Here is a 20,778-nt window from a genome sequence, read left to right on the forward strand (position 1 = left end):
GCTCACGAAAGGGGTGGGGCTCACCCTGGTTGATATAGACAGCAGGACGGTGGCCATGGACGTCGGAACCCGCTAAGGAGTGTGTAACAACCCACCTGCCGAATCAACTAGCCCTGAAAATGGATGGCGCTGGAGCGTTGGGCCCATACCCGGCCGTCGCCGTCAGCGAGACGCGCTCGGAGGTGCGCTCAGCGCGGCTCCCATATGATTGCGCACTGGTGTGCGTCTGGGTCGTGACAGCGTGGCACGCGAATGTCTGTGCTGCATTGGATCAGTCTCCTTTCTTTAACAGGCAAAAGCTTTATAACCTCACTAATGCCTTGCATCGTCTATATTAGATATATAACAACGGGCGGGTGCGGGCGGGTGCGGTTCTGATCAAATGTTACATCGGGTGGATGGCGGATGGTTGACGACTTTCTGATGCGGTTGCGGATGAAATAATTGCCTATCCGCGCATCTCTAATGTATACATACAGATTTATATATGTGTGTGTATGTATACATATATGTTTATGTATGTATGCATGTGTAAATACGTAATATGTATGTATATATATTAGTGGTGTCCCGATACCAATATTTTGGTACCGGTACAAAAATTATTTCGATACTTTTCGGTACTTTTCGATACTTTTCTAAATAAAGGGGACCACAAAAAAAATGGCATCAATGGCTTTATTTGAGCAAAAAATCTTACGGTACATTTATCATATGTTTCTTATTGCAAGTTTGTCCTTAAATAAAATAGTGAACATACAAGACAACTTGTATTTTAGTAGTAAGTAAACAAACAAAGGCTCCTAATTAGTCTGCTGACATATGCAGTAACATATTGTGTCATTTATCATTCTATTATTTTGTCAAATTTCTGAAGGACAAGTGGTAGAAAATGAATTATTTATCTACTTGTTCATTTACTGTTAATATCTGCTTACTTTCTCTTTTAACATTTTCTATCTCTACTTCTGTTAAAATGTAATAATCATTTATTCTTCTGTTGTTTGGATGCTTTGCATAAGTTTTGGATGATACCACACATTTGGGTATCAATCCGATACCAAGTCGTTACAGGATCATACATTGGTCATATTCAAAGTCCTCATGTGTGCAGGGACATATTTCCTGAGTTTGTAAACATAGTATAACTTTTTAAAAAACAAAAGATGTTGTGATGCCAACAAAACATTGACTTAATCATGGTAGTATCGATGAGATACGCTACTGTACTTGGTATCATTACAGTGGATGTTAGGTGTAGATCCACCAATGGCGTTTGTTTACATTTTGACGCCGGTGAGCTACGGTGTGTAGTGAAGCATGTTTAGCTATTCCTCGTCCTGCAGGGATGATACTTGTAAGAAATGTACTTTATTTCTCGCCATAGAGGCGAGGATTAGTGATTTAGAAAAAGCTAAAACACTGCAGACAGCGGATGGACTTTAGCCGCTAGCTAGCTAGGCAGCCATGTCTTAAAGCACCTCTTTCGGTGGGCGTCTCAGTGTTATAACTTCACTTTTATTGTTAGTTTTTAAGCCAAAATGCGTCCCTCTCCATTTTCTGTCTACATACATTGTCTGTTTGTAAGTACTCCGTGATTGTGCGCTGCCGAACACGCTTGTCTGCTCGTAAACCAGCAATGACACAAGGTCACAATGACGGGGGGGGGGGGACAGGTACTTTTCAGAGGCAGTATAGTACCGAATTTGATTCATTAGTATCGCGGTACTATACTAATACCAGTATACCGTACAACCCTAATATACATGTGTATGTATGTGTGTGTGTGTGTGTGAGTGTGTGTATATATATATATATATATATATATATATACAGAACATAATAATTTACTTATGGCGGTATAGCTCGGTTGGTAGAGCGGCCGTGCCAGCAACTTGAGGGTTGCAGGTTCGATCCCCGCATCCGCCATCCTAGTTACTGCCGTTGTGTCCTTGGGCAAGACACTTTACCCACCTGCTCCCAGTGCCACCCACACTGGTTTAAATGTAACTTAGATATTGGGTTTCACTATGTAAAGCGCTTCGAGTCACTAGAGAAAAGCGCTATATAAATATAATTCACTTCACACTTCACTTCACTACTTCATCCAATCAATGCTCTTACCTTCCATGTTTCTGACCTTACACTCCTGTTCTACAGCGCTTACGTGTAGGAAGCCGCGCAAAGATCCTGCCTGTGGTGCAGCAGATCCTAGGTCCAGGATATCATCAAGACTTTCATGGCCAACACGGAGCGGCAGCTCAAACCTCTGAGCGACAACTTCCACGCTCAGGTCGAAGCCCTCGCTGACCTGATGGAGACCTTCTTCAAGCAGGTGAGGGATCAGACCAAGGCCCTGTTTACCCTCAGTGTGCTCACTTAGATCACAATGGGTTTAGAGTCACCAGCATTCTTCTTCTTCTTTTTCTCCTCCTTATTCTTCCTCTCCTTCTTTTTCTTCTTCTTTTTCTTCCTTATTTTTCTCCTCTGCCTTCTTGTTCTTCTTTTCCTTCTCCCTCTCCTTCTCCTTCTTTTTCATCTCCTTCTTCGTTGTCTTCTTCTTCTTTTCCTTCACCTTCTTCTTCTTTTTCTTTGTCTTCTTCTTCTTCACCTTCTTCTTATTCTTTGCCTTCGCTTTCATCTTCTTCTCCTTCTCTTTCCTCTTCTTCCTCTTATTCATCTTCTTTTTCTCCTCCCTCTTCTTCCCCTTCTTCTTTGTTTTTGGCTTCTCCTTCTTCTTTTTCTTCTTCTCCTCTTCCTTCTTCTCTTTCTCTTTCTTTCTTCTTCTCCTTCTCCCTTTCCTTCTTTTTTCCCTTCTTTTATTCTCTTCCTCCTTCTCATCCTCCTTTATTGCTTCAACACAAAAACGATCATAATAAATAGTAAAAAAAAAAGAAGATACATTTTTTCATCAATTTCCACATTTTATTTTTAGAATATAATAAATGAAATCAACATTATTTTTTTCTTTCAAATATGCACCACAAAAAGAAATGTATTTATTTCAAGCACATCTTTATGTAAGATAAATATTTCAAATAATCATAACATAAAGTAAATACTGTATACTCACTGTATATAAATTATTTAATAAATAAAAATAAAGAACAATTTTGATGAATTCTGATGTTAAAAAATATGCCTATTAAAAAGCTGGGAAAAAGTAAAACAAATAAACATATAAAATAGGAATAATAATTTATGTGCAAAATAAAAATGTAAATATCATTATATCCCGTAATCGCTGCATTTTGTTGTTGTTGTGCACAGTAAAACGTTTTGAAAAATAAACATATGGACAAATAAATAAGAATGACAAAAAACAATAGCTTTTTCGCGCTAGCACGGCAGCTTTCAGGTATGATTCTTGGACAAAGCAAATAAAAAGTCCCTCTGCAAACAAAGCAGAAGAGCAATTAGCAGCAAAATAGCTCATTATTGTCAATCAATCCCTGAGCTGCTGAGGTATTGATCGGAGGAAAGAAAAGGTATGAAGAAGTGATGCAGTGCTGAGTCTCAGAGCGCTGAGGGAGACAATGACTTGTTGTCTGCTCGCTGACAAAACAACAAAATCACTAGTCTTCCACGCCGCCGCTGGACGCCTCCATCGTGAAGGTCTTCCTCCTCCTCCTCCTCCATTGTTTGTGTTGCCTCCAGCCTGCGCCAGATGAAGAATCTTGCCACAAAAATGTAACAAAACCCTCCTCAAGTGCTTGATTGAAATGTACAGTGTGTGTCTTTGCGTGTGTGTGTGCGTGTGTGTGTCTACGTGTGTGCGTGCGCTTTGTCAGCATCTTCAGCGCGCTCCAACCTTGGCTGAAGGCCGACTAGTGGCCTTCTCCTTGCAGATAAGATGAATACATGTTTTTCTTCTTGCAAACGCTTTACTGCACACATGTCAAAATCAGGCCCCGCTACATATTTTTATATGGCCCGGCACATCATTTTATATGGCACAGCACGTCATTTTATATTGCACGCCATATAATTTAAATGGCCCGCCACATAATTTCATAAGGCCCACCACATCATTTTATATGGCTCTCTACATCATTTAAATAGCCCGCCACTTCATTTTCTATGTGCTGCCACGTCATTTTCTATTACCTGCCACATCATTTTATATGGCCCACCACATAATTTTATATTACCCGCCACATAATTTTATAAGGCCCACTACATCATTTTATTTGGGCCCCTACATCATTTAAATGGCCAGCCACATCATTTTATATTACCCGCCACATAATTTTATATTACCCGCCTCATAATTTTCTAAGATCCGCCACATCATTTTATAGGGCCCGCCACATCAATTTATATGGCCCGCCACATCAATTTATATGGCCCGCCACATCATTTAAATGGCCCGCCATGTCATTTAAATGGCCCACCACATCATTTTGTATGACCCCCACATCATTTTGTTTGGCCCGCCACGTCATTTCATAATGCCCGCCACATCATTTAAATGGCCCGCCACATCATTTTATATGGCTTGCCACATCATTTTTTATTGTTTGCCACATCATTTAAAATGGCCCGCCAAACATTTTATGTTACCCGCCACGTCATTTACATGGCCCACTCCACCATTTTATTTGGACATCCACATCATTTTACATGGCCCGCCACATAATTTTATATTACCCGCCACATAATTTTATAAGGCCCACCACATCATTTTATATGGCCCTCTACATCATTTAAATGGCCCGCCACATACATTTTATAGCCCGCCACATCATTTTATATTACCCGCCTCATAATTTTCTAATATCCGCCACATCATTTTATAGGGCCCGCCACATCATTTAAATGGCCCGCCATGTCATTTAAATGGCCCGCCACATCATTTTATATGGGCCACCACATAATTTTTTTATGGGCCGCCACATCATTTAAATACCCCGCCACATCATTTTACATGGCCCGCCACATAATTTTATGTTACCCGCCACGCCATTTGCATGGCCCACTCCACCATTTTATTTAGACATCCACATCATTTTACATGGCCCGCCACATAATTTTATATTACCCGCCACATAATTTTATAAGGCCCACCACATCATTTTATATGGCCCTCTACATCATTTAAATGGCCCGCCACATACATTTTATAGCCCGCCACATCATTTTATATTACCCGCCTCATAATTTTCTAATATCCGCCACATCATTTTATAGGGCCCGCCACATCATTTAAATGGCCCGCCATGTCATTTAAATGGCCCGCCACATCATTTTATATGGGCCACCACATAATTTTTTTATGGGCCGCCACATCATTTAAATACCCCGCCACATCATTTTACATGGCCCGCCACATAATTTTATGTTACCCGCCACGCCATTTACATGGCCCACTCCACCATTTTATTTAGACATTCACATCATTTTACATGGCCCGCCACATAATTTTATATTACCCGCCACATAATTTTATAAGGCCCACCACATCATTTTGTATGACCCCCACGTCATTTAGTTTGGCCCGCCACGTCATTTAAATGGCCCGCCACATCATTTTATATGGCTTGCCACAACATTTAAATGGCCCGCCACATCATTTTATGTTACCCGCCACATAATTTACATGGCCCACTCCACCATTTTATTTGGACTTCCACATCATTTTATATGGCCCGCGAACGCCTGAAAAAAATATACATCAATAAAGTACTTAATAGTTTCTTACTAAAAGTACTTGTTCTTTCCATTATAACAGAATAAAATATATGTGCTGCATGCAATGACATATTTTTTAAACCTAAACATTATCTAATAATTCAACAAACATATTATCATACATTTCCCCCAAAATGTTTGTAATATAATACTTAAATACCTGCTTGACTTACAGTTTCAAGCTAGTTACCCATCACATTGTAAAAATTATAATATTAAATAATAATTTTTAGGGTAAAATTCTGGGGCGACTAAGCTGTCAGTTTTAAACCGGAAAATCCAGTGTTTTTATCTGGCCTGTCACATCATTTTTTACAGCATGGGAAAATATTACCACTATTTTTTCGCGCAAAAATTCTGGCAATTGAGCGACCGTTTTTTTACCATAAAATAAACATGGTACTGTTTTTCTATTTCCAGTAATACACAGTAAAAACAACAATTGTAGAATACATTTTTTTTTAATACTTTTCTTTTTATTCTATTTTCACTAAAATGCGGTAAAGACATCACGGTAAATTTGACTGTACAATTCTGGTGACTGAGCTGCCAGTTTTTTAATGTAACATTTACGGTGTTTTTACAGCATATGACTGCAAATGGAAAAACTGTATCACTGTTTTTATGCGATAAAATTCTGGCAACCGAGCGGCCAGTTTTTTGTTTTTTTACTGTAAAAAAACGGTGGTGGTTTTTCTATTTACAGTAATAGAATGGGGAAACAACAAACCTAGAATTTTACCGTTACATTTAAAAAAAAAAAAAATTACAATAAAATGCTGTAAAAAAAACATAAATCTTATTGTGAAATTCTGGTGCCTAAGCTGTCAGTTTTGTACTGTAAAATTTAAAGATTAAATAGATTATTAATATAATTGGATATTAAGAGTATGTTAAAGTTCAGTTCTTACCTTTTTTACTTACGTGACGACCTTCCTAAAGTTTTGTAATCGATCATAAATATCAAGCAGCTAAAATCCGCCAAACATGGATAAGTGTGGAGAGAGTGTTTTGCATTTTTCCCATTCTATTTAAATGGGTGTAATTTTGAACTATGTGTTGTGCTCAAACTTTTTTTCTAATATCCACAAAGTTGTGTTATGTGCGACAATGTTTGTTGACTTTTGGCGTTAGCTGCATTTTTTTTTTTTGCGTCATGACTAGGGAAGGTTGTTTGGATTGGGGCATACAAGTGAATGCTGTTCTGTGTTCACTTCAAACACAATTCACGGTCATTGACCTGAAGATGGCGGCAAAGTTGCAGGCTATTTAAATGGGTGTAATTTTGAACACAGTAATGTGTTGTGCTTGGACCTTTTGTCTAATCTTGTGTATGTGTGTTGCCTTTTTGTGTTGTTTTTTTTGCGCCATGCGTGGGAATGGGAAAGTTTGCAATGCGTCATAGTAGGGTTGTTCAGTATATCGGTACTAATAAAGTACCGCGATACTAATTGATTGAAATCGGTACTATACTGCCTTTGAAAAGTACCGGTACCGTTCTTTCATCTTAGTGCCGCTGTGTGGCGGTGACTACAGAGCCAAAGCACATGATGTTGAGTGTGTCAAAACGCACAAACAAAGTGCATACAAGCAATAACATCGTGGTGGGGAAGAATGGCAACAAAAACTACAATTCTACTGGTTAATAAAGTGTGGAAGTATTTGGGCTTCAAAACCAACGGTAAAGGTGACGCTTTAAACAACGAAGCGCCGCACTTCAAGTGTTGCTTTGAAACACGCCTCGCCAAATGTGGCGATTAGTATTACCACCTTTGCTTCAAACTTAGGTAAACGTTTAAATAATAAGCATTTAGATCTGCACACGCAGTTATGAAGAGTGACAGGTAATAATGTAGTTGTTACACCTGTCCTGCTGTTTGGCTCCCATGCAGACCGTAGTAGAGGAGCACAGGGCAGACGTTCCCTTCAGTTCACTTTACCCCGCAATGGGTCTGCGAAGATCCGCTTTCCAGTCAGAATTTGAGGCCGCCGATTTGTGACAATCTGGTTGTTTTATTATTAGTTTTGCAGGACTCAACCGGACCCATTCGTCACTTTACTGCGCAGCGCGCGCTCCCTCCCTCTCTCTCTCCCTCTCTCTCTCTCTCTGTACTCGCTGACTCACTCACTGACGTCACTTCGCCAACACGTTGACATTCTCCCAAACACACATACTGTACACTACTCTCATGAGTTAACTAGCTCCCTTGTTGTGCACATGTATATACAAAATATGTAGATAAGTAGACACGCACACAGCTGCTTGGCTTGACGCCAAATATTAGCGGAGTTAAGACCGCCCAATTAGCGTCAACTAATGCAAGTAAAATGACTGAAATTGGTAACAAGTTGCTACAATTTGTGTTTTACCTTTAACAAATGTGTGTTTTGCCTGTTACATGGCTTATATGAGCACATTCATCCATAGTTTTGTTTTTAGTACTTGCTAATAATTGTATTTTTCTTAAAGCACAGGCCAGGAGTGGCAACTATAAATCATGAAGCATTTAATATAATGTCAATAAAGCTTTTTATTAAAATATAATCAAATCCTTGATTATGGCAGATTACATGTAATATGGAAAATTGTAAATTGTTCTTTGAGTTGTGAAGAAGGAGCTGAGCCGGAAGGCAAAGCTCTCAATTTACCGGTCGATCTACGTTCCCATCCTCACCTATGGTCATGAGCTTTGGGTTATGACCGAAAGGACAAGATCACGGGTACAAGCGGCTGAAATGAGTTTCCTCCGCCGGGTAGCGGGGCTCTACCTTAGAGATAGGGTGAGAAGCTCTGCCATCCGGGAGGAGCTCAAAGTAAAGCCGCTGCTCCTCCACATCGAGAGGAGCCAGATGAGGTGGTTCGGGCATCTGGTCAGGATGCCACCCGAACGCCTCCCTAGGGAGGTGTTTAGGGCACGTCCGACCGGTAGGAGGCCGCGGGGAAGACCCAGGACACGTTGGGAAGACTATGTCTCCCGGCTGGCCTGGGAACGCCTCGGGGTCCCACAGGAAGAGCTGGACGAAGTGGCTGGGGAGAGGGAAGTCTGGGCTTCCCTGCTTAGGCTGCTGCCCCCGCGACCCGACCTCGGATAAGCGGAAGAAGATGGATGGATGGATGGATGGATGGATGGATGAGTTTAATGCCCTTTAATTTATATTTTAACCTTCTAAAATAGTTTTTTGAGTGCAATAGGACACATTTCTGTTAAAATAAAGCTAAAATTGACACTTTTTCGTAGTTCCCTTTATTTGGAAAAATATCGAAAAGTATCTATATACATTTTGGTACCGGTACCAAATTATTGGTATTGGGACAACCCTACGTCATAGTATATAAAACATGTTTTGCCGTGTACACTTCAAAGTGCAATTCCATCCATCCATCCATTTTCTACCGCTTGTCTCTTTTGGGGTTGCGGGGGGGTCATTGATTCTGAATTACTAACATTGCCCACAAGATGGCGGTAAACTCGCAGCAATTTTTCCGTGGGCCAAGCTAAACACGCCGGCGGGCCGCAGTTTGGACACCTCTGGCATATCGCAATGGTTTAATAAAATTATTCACAGTTTTAAGCGGCCAAAATCCAAATCAAAAAGAGGACCTATTTTTTCCGAGGTACATCCTGTGCGGAAGTGCAGACCTTGAAGAACCGATCCATTGGGCAAGTAGACGATGGGATACAATGAAACGTTCTGATTGGCTGAAAGCAGGGCTAAAACTGAAAGGGGTAAAATGGACCAAAATGGAACAAGCTTGCTTATGCATAAAAACGCCCTTTTTAACGCAAAGCCAAGATGTATCAAGACTGACTGATGTGGAAGTGCACGCTGATGCCGCATGCCAACTTCCTGCTTCGCGTACAGAGCTACTTTCAGTGGGATTTGCATATTTAAATGGGGGGCGTGGTCCGGGCCTGCCATGTCAAGCCAACTCCTGGGATCAATTCCACGTTGATTGCGATGTGACACAAAAATGGGCCTGAATTTGTTCGCACACTTTAATACATCTGAATCTTTATTGGCCTTTTCTGGATTCGAACGCACGTCCAGTTTTAGTGGGCCTTGCTAATTGCACGAGGCCCCTGGAGAGCAGTGAAGCGTACGGCGGTACTGCCGACTACAAACTGTAAGTTGCTACTTTTTTTCCTACACTTTGGACCCTGCGGTTTATAAAAACGGCGAGGCTAATTTATAGATTTTTCCTCACTGACGGCCATAAGGCAAATGAAAACAAGCAAATACACTGAATAAGTGTGTTATTGTTTGTGCTAAGGCGCCATCCTTTGGATGAGTTCGCCCACTGCAGGTGCTGCTGATGATGTTGAAAGATTCGGACCTCTGCACAAGACTCGCAAACATCGTGTGCTTGGAGTCCTCCTCATAGACCGTAGCAATTTGTAAGACCTGCGGGAGTGCCGATAAAGTTCAAAGTTAAAGTACCACTGATAGTAACACACACATTAGGTGTGGTGAAATTACACTCTGCATTTGACCCATCCCCTTGTTCCACCCCTTAGGAGGTGAGGGGAGCAGTGAGCAGCAGTGGTGGCAGCGCTCGGGAATCATTTTGGTGATTTAACCACCAATTCCAACCTTTGATGCTGAGTGCTATATATATATATATATATATATATATATATATATATATATATATATATATATATATATATATATTTACAGCCCGGCCCTTGGCCAATTTTTTTAATTTATTGTAATTTTGAAGAATTTATCTGAATGTGCATGAACTATTTCTGTTCAAAATTGTTTGAGATGTCACATGTTAAATGTTTAAATATTAACTGTCAGTTTGCTGTACTGTGCCAACTGTACTACTATACGAGTACGTATTTTCTATTGTTTCATTGAAAATAAAACAACAAAGTCTGTTTTAATTATGAGACACAATTGTGTCAAAGTCGTGATTTTTTATTTCATGCTTGAAATAAGAAATTATTACTTTGAAAAAGCAGATTTATACTTGTGAGTGGAGGTGACACAGGTTTGCATCAGTTGATATTCTAGTTTCAAGCATGTTTTACTCAATATAGGTCATCAAATCTCAGCAACAAGCTGTGATATCTTACTGAGATCATTTAGGACCAAAACAAGTAAAACACTCTAACATAAAATCTGCTTAGTGAGAAGAATTATCTTATCAGACGGAAAATAAGCAAATATTACCCTTATTTGAGATATTTAATCTTACTTAGATTTCAGTTTTTGCAGCGCCCCGTTTGCAAAGGCGCCGACCTTGCTTGATTTACCAGGGGCCGCTGGTTCCTGAGGGTTGACGTCTCCTGGGTTTTCATGGGAGCCCTGTTAGCCGGGTTGCGCTTCTAATACCGCTGGGTGCCAGACCTGTCCGCCATTAGTGGCCCTACCAGGAACCGAAGTTCCACACGGCATAGCTCTGACACTACCGCGTTGGACTTTAGAGGGTTGCAGGTGCTGTCTACAGTATTTCCTTCCGCTTCACGCTTTAAACCTGAAGTAAAAGTGCCGTTCTGTCCTTTCTGTTTTTACTCGTATGGATTCTTCATTCGTCACGCCAAGAAACGTTTGTAAGTTTTACAATATAACTAAAACCATTCTTACTTACTAAGCCGTCCCATGTGTGATGTCTGTAGGAGTGTTTTCATGCATATTTGTACTAGAGATGTCCGATAATATCGGCTGCCGATATTATTGTCCGATAAATGCTTTAAAATGTAATATCGAAAATTATCCGTATCGGTTTCAAAAAGTTAAATTTATGACTTTTTAAAACGCCGCTGTGTACACGGACGTAGGGAGAAGTACAGAGCGCCAATAAACCTTAAAGGCACTGCCTTTGCGTGCCGGCCCAATCACATAATATCTACGGCTTTTCACACACACAAGTGAATGCCATCCATACTTGGTCAACAGTCATACAGGTCACACTGAGGGTGGCCGTATAAACAACTTTAACACTGTTACAAATATGCACCACACTGTGAACCCACACCAAACAAGAATGACAAACACATTTCGGGAGAACATCCGCACCGTAACACAACATAAACACAACAGAACAAATACCCAGAAACCCTTGCAGCACTAACTCTTACGGGACGCTACAATATACACCCCCCCCCGCTACCCCGCCCCCCACCTCAACCCCACCGCCCCAACCCAACCCCGCCCACCTCAACCTCCTCATGCTCTCTCAGGGAGAGCATGTCCCAAATTCCAAGCAGCTGTTTTGAGGCATGTTAGAAAAAAAAATGCACTTTGTGACTTCAATAATAAATATGGCAGTGCCATGTTGGCATTTTTTTTCCCATAACTTGAGTTGAAGTTGTTCTCTTATTTTGGAAAACCTTGTTACATTGTTTAATGCATCCAGCGGGGCATCACAACAATTTAGGCATAATAATGTGTTAATTCCACGACTGTATATATCGGTTGAAATCGGAATCGGTAATTAAGAGTTGGACAATATCGGAATATCGGATATCGGCAAAAAAGCCATTATCGAACATCTCTAATTATAACTTCTACTTGACACTATTTTTGTCGAAATCTTATCATGTTTCCTTTTTTAGTTACATTGTGCGTCTTACAAAAGGTTTTACGTGATAGTGACGTGTTGTTGCTAGCGATGTGTTGTTGCTAGCTGTGTGATGTTGCTAGTGACGTGTTATAGCTACAGACGTGTTGTTACTAGCAATGTGTTGTTGCCTCCTTCGTGCTGTTGCTAACGGTGTGTTGTTTCTACGGGCGTGCTGTTGCTAGCACCGTGTTGTTGCTACCAACGTATTGTAGCTATTGACGTGTTGTTTCTACTGAACTGCTGTTGCTATCCACTGCTGTTGCTAGCGACGTGCTGTTGCTAGCGACGTGCTGTTGCTAGCGACGTGCTGTTGCTAGCGGCGTGCTGTTGATAGCGGCGTGCTGTTGATAGCGGTGTGCTGTTGATAGCGGTGTGCTGTTGCTAGCTGCGTGTTGTTGCTACCAACGTATTGTAGCTATTGACGTGTTGTTTCTACTGAACTGCTGTTGCTATCCACTGCTGTTGCTAGCGACGTGCTGTTGCTAGCGACGTGCTGTTGCTAGCGGCGTGCTGTTGATAGCGGTGTGCTGTTGATAGCGGTGTGCTGTTGCTAGCTGCGTGTTGTTGCTACCAACGTATTGTAGCTATTGACGTGTTGTTTCTACTGAACTGCTGTTGCTATCCACTGCTGTTGCTAGCGACGTGCTGTTGCTAGCGACGTGCTGTTGCTAGCGGCGTGCTGTTGATAGCGGCGTGCTGTTGATAGCGGTGTGCTGTTGCTAGCTGCGTGTTGTTGCTAGCTGCGTGTTGTTGCTAGCGGTGCATTGTTGCTAGCTGTGCATTGTTGCTAGCTGTTGTTGATAGCGGCGTACTGTTGCTACATTCATGTTGTTGCTAGGGACGTGTTGTTGATAGCGGCGTGCTGTTGATAGCGGCGTGCTGTTGATAGCGGCGTGCTGTTGATAGCGGTGCATTGTTGCTAGCTGTGTGTTGTTGCTAGCTTTGCATTGTTGCTAGCGACATGTTGTTGCTAACGGGACGTTGTTGCTAACGGGACGTTGTTGCTAGCTATGTGTTTTAGCTACCAACGTATTGTAGCTATTGACGTGTTGTTGCTAGCCACGTGTTGTTGCTAGCCACGTGTTGTTGCTAGCCACGTGTTGTTGCTAGCAACGTGCTGTTGCTAGCGACATGTTGCAGCTACCGACGTGTTGTAGCTACCGACGTGTTGTTGCTAGCGGTGTGTAGTTGCTAGCGGTGTGTAGTTGCTAGCGACATGTTGTTGCTAGCGACATGTTGTTGCTAGCGGGGCATTGTTGCTAGCTGTGTGTTGTTGCTAGCGATGTGTTTTAGCTACCAACGTATTGTAGCTATTGACGTGTTGTTGCTAGCGACGTGCTGTTGTTAGCTTCGTGTTGTTGCTAGCGACATGTTGTAGCTACCGACGTGTTGTTGCTAGCGGTGTGTAGTTGCTAGCGATGTGTGGTTGCCTGCTTCGTGCTGTTGCTAGCGGTGTGTTGTTTCTACGGGCGTGTTGTTGCTAGCAGCGTGTTGTTGCTAGCTGCGTGTTGTTGCTACCAATGTATTGTAGCTATTGACGTGTTGTTTCTACTGAAGTGCTGTTGCTAGCGGCGTGTTGTTGCTAGCGGCGTGTTGTTGCTAACTGCGTGTTGTTGCTAGCGGTGCGTTGCTGCTCGCAACGTGTTGTTGCTTGCCTTGCTAGCGATGTCTGCGCCTGGCGTCACCTTGATCTCGCCGTCAGCCTGCAGAGATGATGACATGACTGAGGTTGGATTGTTGGAAGGGAAAAATGGAGAGCAAGAGTTTAATTCCGTTGGCCACGATTCTAAAGATTCAATTGCTTTTTTTCGAGCTTTGGTCATCACATGCGATCCTCGTAAGGAATACTTGGCTTTTAAAAATCCAAATAAACCGACTTGACCTGTTGCATTCCGACTTGACCTGTTGCATTCACTGACACAGAAGTGAATCAATGATGATCAATAATTGAAAAATTTTAATAACAGCCGTGTTTTCAACACCCTCGCCGTCGTCAGGGCAGTCTGTCAGTCTCCTCTCATTGGCACTTTGCCATGGTCTCAATAACACCACACCATGTGTGCTGCATGGCAACCATCACTATCATCCAACACTGAGCACTGTTACCTTTGTCAAGGCACATTTTGTCGTATAATCACCGATATTGTCACTAAGTGTACCTATTAAAGTGGCCCAGTGAGCGGGTCATAAAATATAGAGCAAACAAGAACCTTTTTTGTGTCTTTTTGTCCAAAATGTATATTTGAATGATATTTTGACGAATATGAATTATTAACCTATTTAAGGCTCCAAATATTTCACATTAAATATTCTACTTTGAAATTTTTTGGGGGGGGGAAATATTGCATATTTTGCATGTTTGCCATAAGTTTTATTTCACAAAAAAGGCATAAAAAATACTAAAAACATATAATCGACGAAGAGATCTAATGTTGATTTAAAGATTTAAGCGTTGAAAGTTTAAAAAAATAAATAAAAAATTTATGATTTGGACCCTTTTGGATCCCTGATCATTTTAATGTGATTTTTTTTGTTTTCTTTTACTGTCATTGCTCAAAAATAATACTGAATTAAAATGAATGTTGTTATGAGTAAGATAGATAGATAGTACTTTGATTCCTTCAGGAGAGTTCCCTCAGGAAAATAAAAATTCCAGCAGCAGTGTACAGAATTGAGATTGAATTTAAAAAGTAAAAAGTAAATAATGGGGGTATAAATGGAAACAAAATAGAAAAATATTACAATAAGAATAAAAATAAATGCAACAATGAGAATAAAAATATAACAGTGAAATAAGAATATAACACGAGAAACTAGGCAGTATTGACCATGTTATGAAAAAGTATTGCACTGTTATTGTTTTGCATCCCCTGTCATCCTAGTACCCCCCCCCCCAGAGAGAAATCTATTATTGACCTATTTAAGGCTCTAATTGCTTCACATCAAATATTACATTTTGACATTTTTGGGGAAAATATTACATATTTTGTTTGACAAAAAGGGCTTAAAACAAACAAGAAAAAACCCATAAAAAATACTAATAACATATTCTACTCTAAACATTTTTGAGGGAAAAAATTTAAAATTTTGTGTGGTTGCCATGAAAAATAAACTACATTTTATCTGACAAAAAGGGCATGAAACTTCTTCTTTTTTTTTTTTTTTTTTAATTCTAAAAACATTTTGATCAACAAATAGATTTGAAGCTGATTTAGAGATTTAAGCGTTGAAAGTGGAAACATTTTAAAACATAGTACTTATTTTTAACACTTTTATGAGTGGGACCTTTTTGGATCCCCAAGAATGTTTGAGCATTTCTTTAACTGTCATTGCCTAAAAAAATTATAATAAATTAAAATCAATGTTTTTATGAATTATTGACGACCTATTTAAAGTTCAAATTACTTCACATCAAATATTCCACTTTGACATTCTTTGAGGGCAAAATGTTATAAAAACAAAGTTTTCCTTAAATAACAAAAAGCTTAAAACAAAAAAAAATTTAACTTTATATAAACATATAGATCTGAAGTTGATCTAGAGATTTAAGTGTTGAAAGTGGAAAAAATACTGATATATGACTTATTTTTAACACTTTTATGAGTGGGACCCTTTTGGATCCCTGAGAATTTTAGTGTGAGGATTATTATATTTTTTTTCTATTCCACCTAAAACTTTATATCAACAGATAGATCTGAAGTTGATCTAGATATTTAAGCGTTGAAAGTGGAAAATATAATGAAGTATTACCCTTTTTAACACTTTTATAAGCGGGACCCTTTTGGGTCACTGAGAATTTTAGTGTGATCAAATATTCCACTGTGACATTTTTGGGGAAAATTTTGCATCAAACTAACAAACAAACAAAAAAAAAAAAAAAAAAATGTATAATTGACGGATAGATCTACAGTTGATCTAGAGATTTAAGCGTTGAAAGTAAAAAAAAAAAAAAATTTGACATATTTTTTAACACTTTTATGAGTGGGACCCTTTTGGATCCTTCAGAATTTTAGTGTGACTTTTTTGTTTTCTTTTAACTGTCTTTACTGAAAAATAATAATGAATTAAAAGCAATGTTGTTATGAGTTATTGACCTATTTAAGGCTTCAATTACTTCACATCAAATATTCCGCTTTGAAATATTTTGGGGAAAATATTGCATATTTTGTGTTTTTGCCATAAAAAAAAGACAGTTTTCTTTGACAAAAAGTGCATAAAAAAACATAAAATACATAATCATCGAATAGATCTGAAGTTGATTTAGAGATTTAAGCGTTGAAAGTAAAAAGTAATATAAAAACAAAAAAAATATTAAAAAAATAATTTATGACTTATTTTAAACACTTTTACGAGTGGGACGCTTTTGGGTCCCCAAAAATAAAAAAATAAAATAAAAATCAATGCCTTTATGAATTATTAACCTATTTAAGGTTCAAAATGCTTCACATCAAATATTCCACTTTGACATTTTGGGGCAAATTAACAAAAAGGGCATAAAACATGAAATAATGGAAACTGAATATCAATAGAGCTGAAGTTGATCTAGAAATGTAAGCCTTGAAAGTGGAAAAAAAAAAGATTTATGACTTATTTTTTAACACTTTTATGATTGGGACCCTTTTGGATCCCTGAGAATTTTAGTGTGATTTTTTTTTTCTATGTTTAAACTGCCATTGTTCAAATGTTAATAATAATAATAATAATTCAAAATCTGTGTTGTTCTGAATTATTGACCTATCAAAGGTTCCAATTACTTCACATCAAATATTCCATGATGAGATATTTTTGGGATCATATTTCATATTTTGTGTTTTTCCATATTTTTGACAAAAAGGACATAAAAAAAACTAAAAAAAAAACCTAGCAAAAACTTACAATGGGCGGATAGTAGGGATGTCCGATAATGGCTTTTTTGCCGATATCCGATATTCCGATATTGTCCAACTCTTAATTACCGATACCGATATCAACCGATACCGATATATATATAGTCCAGGAATTAACACATTATTATGCCTAATTTGGACAACCAGGTATGGTGAAGATAAGGTCCTTTTAAAAAAAATAAAATAAGATAAATAAATTAAAAACATTTTCTTGAATAAAAAAGAAAGTAAAACAATATAAAAACAGTTACATGGAAACTAGTAATTAATGAAAATGAGTAAAATTAACTGTTAAATCTTAGTACTATTAGTGGACCAGCAGCACGCACAATCATGTGTGCTTACGGACTGTATCCCTTGCAGACTGTATTGATATATATTGATATATAATGTAGGAACCACAATATTAATAACAGAAAGAAACAACCCTCCCAGGGAGGGAGTTTGTTTGGGTTGGTGCACTAATTGTAAGTGTATATTGTGTTTTCTATGTTGATTTAATAAAAAAAACAAAAACAAAACAAAAAACCGATACCGATAATAAAAAAACCGATACCGATAATTTCCGATATTACATTTTAAAGCATTTATCGGCCGATATCGGCAGGCCGATATTATCGGACATCTCTAGCAGATAGATGTAAAGTTGATCTCGAGATTTAGGTGTTGAAAATGAAAACAATGTAATAATATATGACTTATTTTTAACACTTATGATTGGGACCCTTATGGGTCACTGAGAATTTTAATGGGATTTTTTTGAAACTGTCATTGCTCAAAATCAATGTGGACCTATTTATTGAAGGCTCAAATAACTACACATCTAATATTCCACTTTGAGATTTTTTTTGGGGGGGGGGGAAATATTATAAAAACAGGGTTTTCTTTAATAAAAAAAAATGGCATAAAAAATTAAAAATGATTAAAACTTTATAGCAACAGATATAACTGAAATTATTTCGAGATTTAAGTGTTGAAAAATAAAATTAATGTTACTTATTTTTAACATTTTTATGAGCCGGGACCAAACTTGAGGGGACCCTCAAAGGTAAAAAAAACAAAACTATTGGTATTGGTTTTGAAAATAATAAATATCAAAAAGGGCCCCTCCGTGCTTTGATTTTTCAGTGTTGGGCCGTCAGTGGAAGAAAATTGGACACCCCTGTTCTAGAGGAATCCTACTAATAAACCCTACTAATAAATCCGACTAATAAATCCTGCTAGTACTCCTACTAATAAATCCTACTAATAAATCCTGCAAGTAATCCTACTAATAAATCCTACTAATAAATCCTGCAAGTAATCCTACTAATAAATCCTACTAATAAATCCTGCTAATAATCCTACTAACAAATCCTGCTAATAAATCCTACTTATAATTCTAATAACGTACACTATTAGTCCCATAAGATAAAATCCTGCCTTCTGCAAACATAAACTTATATTATTTCTACAATAATAAAACAAAACAATTGACTCCTACCATTCACTACTTTTTCTGATCTTTATCATTGGGACACTTGATTAGGCACCCCTGCACCATCCAATCAGACCCAAAACAATATCCTTTGTTCATGAATACATTCCTCTATAATAATGCCATTACTTGGCATTATTATATATTGTCGGGGATATTTTTTTAATTAGATTAGGTTTGCAACTATTTGTATAATTTTTTTTTAAATTAAATGTGTAATTAATCAGATTTGATGTGTAACTTTTTTATTTAATTTTTTTACGAGGTGTGTACCTTATTTCATTTAATTGGATGTATAATTACATCCATTAGATGTGTACCTATTTTTGTTATTTATTTTATTAAATGTGTAATTGATTAGATTGGATGTCTACTTTTATTTACTATGTTTTATTTAATTAGATGTGTAATTATATAAATTAGATGTCTATCTATATTAATGAGTTATTTAATTACATGTGTACCTATATTTACTATTTTTTATTTACTTAGATGTGTAAATAATTAGATGAGATATGTACCTATTTTTATTTATTTTATTGAATTTGTATTTGATTAGGTTAGATGTGTACCTATTTTTTTTATTTAATTAGATGTGTAAACAATTAAATTAGATGTCTACCTATTTTACTGTTTTTTATTTAGATGTGTGCCTATTTTTATTATTTTTTATTTAATTCGGTGTGTACCTATATTTTATTTAATTAAATATGTAATTCATTAAATTAGATGTATACCTATTTACACTATTTTTTTAATTAAATTAGATGTGTAATTGATTGGATGAAATGTGTACCTAATGAAGAGGCTGGTGTGGAATTTTCATTTGGTTGTTTCTCTCAAACGCTGAAGATTTCTGAACGTAAAGTCAGACATTGCCTGATGGTGATGATGATGGTGATGGTGATGATGATGACGATGGGCACACCTGCACAAGCCTAGGTCATGAGGGTGACTTCATTTAGCAATCACAATAGTAAACATGTCACAGAATTATATCCGTCAAATATCATCTTAGGTGTTTTTTTCATCAGGGATGTATTTGAACTTGATTGACAAACCTCACGCCGGTTTGATTGATGGATGGTCACATGGTGCACTCAATGAGCAAAACGTCAAATATGGGCCAAATAATGTGCAAGATGGATGCATGGAGGGAAATCAAAAACAAAGATGGACACTTACCTTCAGTGATTTAGGCACCTGGGGTCATCCTCTACATGTCGCCCGCACGCACATAAAGAGCACTTTTTTAGTGCACAAAGAGCCCTCTAAAAAACAAGAAAATACATTATTTATGTATAAATTTCAAGTTGCAACGATGATCGGAGGAGTGGGCCTCAAGCGGCTGAGGAGTCCGCTCGGCCCCGGCGGAGCGCAGTGACAGAAATATCATTTTGTAGGCATGTTTTATCACGACTGACTGACAGCCCCCAAGCACACAGGTGGAGGCGAAATAGAAGTAAACGTGACGTCACCAGCCCCCATAATAAAGCATTTCTGTGCTCAGGCCCCGCCCACCACATGTTGCTCCCATTTATATTTTTCAATTTTCTTCCTTTCTTTTTGCTTCACTCTCGTCCACTTTTCCCCTCCTGCTCACGCTGTGTGCGCGCGTGCGTGTGTGTGTGCTATATTTGGTCCTTTCATTCTATAAAGCTCGTTTCAACAGAAACCACTCGCTAAAAACACTCAAAAAGAAAGAGAAAGTAAAGAAGTTGACAATTCATTAGGTACACCTGCACAATTTATAGCCGTGCTTCCCAAACGTTTCCCACCAAGTACCACCATAATGACTGGCATTACAATACTGTAGCGTAGCAGGCCTAAGTATTCATTAAAAACAAGGCAGAGGTTTTACTTAATAAGTATATTTTATACTTTTGGGCACTGTAACATTACACACAGTTTGAACAGTAACACTGTTTGAATATAGGACAATAAAACACTTTACTTAAATAACGAAACATAAAAAATTAATTGCACATAATTAAGTGATTATTTGGCGTACCACAAGATGGAGCCTGCGTACCGCAGTTTGGGGAATTACTGATCTAATAGTTCTATTGAACCATCATTTTTTATTACCGCCAACAGCAGGCGTGTCCAAACTACGGCCTACTCTTACAGTTTGGCCAATGAGACGTCTC

General features: G+C 38.4%; 1 protein-coding gene and 1 long non-coding RNA gene across 5 annotated transcripts in view; one reads left to right on the plus strand and one right to left on the minus strand.

Moving 5' to 3' along the window:
* ntrk1 (neurotrophic tyrosine kinase, receptor, type 1) overlaps positions 1-20,778 on the plus strand; it is a 223,849-nt gene that overhangs the window by 13,394 nt on the left and 189,677 nt on the right. For 3 of the 4 annotated variants that reach the window (XR_009817612.1, XM_061983101.1, XM_061983099.1), the window contains exon 1: positions 1,351-2,335. The gene's annotated coding sequence lies outside the window, so the exon portion shown is untranslated. Of the gene's footprint in view, positions 1-1,350; positions 2,336-20,778 lie in introns of those variants that run through there. The other variant, XM_061983098.2, reaches the window with a different exon arrangement.
* On the minus strand, positions 2,305-19,956 carry LOC140679673 (uncharacterized). The gene is made up of 3 exons (XR_012051042.1): positions 19,814-19,956; positions 13,921-13,968; positions 2,305-2,669 (listed from the first exon to the last, which is right to left on the minus strand). It is a non-coding gene; the product is annotated as an uncharacterized lncRNA (long non-coding RNA).

The sequence above is a fragment of the Nerophis lumbriciformis genome, linkage group LG21, assembly GCF_033978685.3.
Source record: "Nerophis lumbriciformis linkage group LG21, RoL_Nlum_v2.1, whole genome shotgun sequence".
Taxonomy (NCBI): Eukaryota; Metazoa; Chordata; class Actinopteri; order Syngnathiformes; family Syngnathidae; genus Nerophis; species Nerophis lumbriciformis.